Below are 1,374 nucleotides of genomic sequence, written 5' to 3' on the forward strand. Positions count from 1 at the left end.
TTTCCCACCCTGCCCCATCCCCCAGCACGGTTAAGGATAAGCATCACGGGTTGATGACATGACAAGACTTATAAGCTGCCCGTGCCGCGCTAAGTTGCTTCCGTCCTGTCAGACTCCGTGTGACCCCGTGGACTGTAGCCCGCCAGGCTCCTCTCCTCCAGACAAGAATACTAGAGTGTGTTGTCATGCCCTCCTCCAGGGGGTCCTCCCAACCCAGGGATCAAACCCAGGTCTCCTGCATTGCAGGCAGATTCTTTTACCAACTGAGACACCAGGGAAGCCCAGGGATTATGAAAAACCATAGATGCAGGCAAGGGCTGTAGAGATTAAGAAAGGCTGTAGAGATCCTGCTTTGTGAGGCTCTCAAGGTATCACAAAGCCCCTGGGTCTGAGCTGGATACTCTTCAGCTCTTCACCCAGAGAACAAAATGTCAGCAGGCCCAACAGTGGCTTATGTGGTGCATGCAGGAGAGTGTCCCCATTACAGAAGAATCTAAACGTTGGTTTCATAGACCGCAGCATTTAACATACCTCCTTTTCATTTACAGTAAACATATGGAAACATGAGAAAACATTAGCATCAAACATGTTTATAAGTAAGTCATTCTTAGAAGGGGTTTGTAACTTTGAAATAGTATCCCATTAGCCAGGATTTTAAAAGTTACTTTCTAAAAAAAAAAAAAGAAAGTTACTATGTATTTGCCAAAATACAAAACAGGACTAGCAAAGTACCTCCAAAATCAAGACTGCCAAAATAAACTGGAAAAGTATTTCCAAAATAGAGACAACCAGAAGTGAGCGAGCCTGAATATGTTAGTTGTCTACAGTTGCTGTAACACGAACCGCAAACTTAGCAACTTAAGCAACACGTTTATCTAGGTTAGAGGCCTGACATGGGTTCCACGGGGCTAAAATCGAAGTGTTGGCAGGGCCTCGTTGCTGCCTGAGGCTCTAGGGGAGAATGTGTTCTCTGGCCTTTTCTAGCTTCCAGAGGCCGCCCACAGCCGTCAGCTTGTGGCTCCTTCATGTAACTGCAGTGACATCCTCGTAGCTGCTGCAGTGACCAAAACCAGCTGCCTTGCCTCTGTCTCTCTTACTGTTCGTCGCTTCCTCCCATCTCCCCCTGACTGATCCTCTCCCAAGTCCCCTCTTCAACTTTAAGGACACTTGTGATTATGCTGGGCCCACCTGTAGAACCCAGACCACTCTCTCTATTTCAAAGTTAGTGGATTAGTACCTTAGTTCCACCTGCAACCTTATTCTCCTTTGCTGTTTAACCCAACCTATTCACAGGTTCCAGGGATTAGAATACAGATATTGGGGCGGGGGCGGGCATGATTTCTACCTACACACATTAATACACATGTAAATAAA

Source organism: Cervus elaphus, chromosome 25 (assembly GCF_910594005.1).
Source record: "Cervus elaphus chromosome 25, mCerEla1.1, whole genome shotgun sequence".
Taxonomy (NCBI): Eukaryota; Metazoa; Chordata; class Mammalia; order Artiodactyla; family Cervidae; genus Cervus; species Cervus elaphus.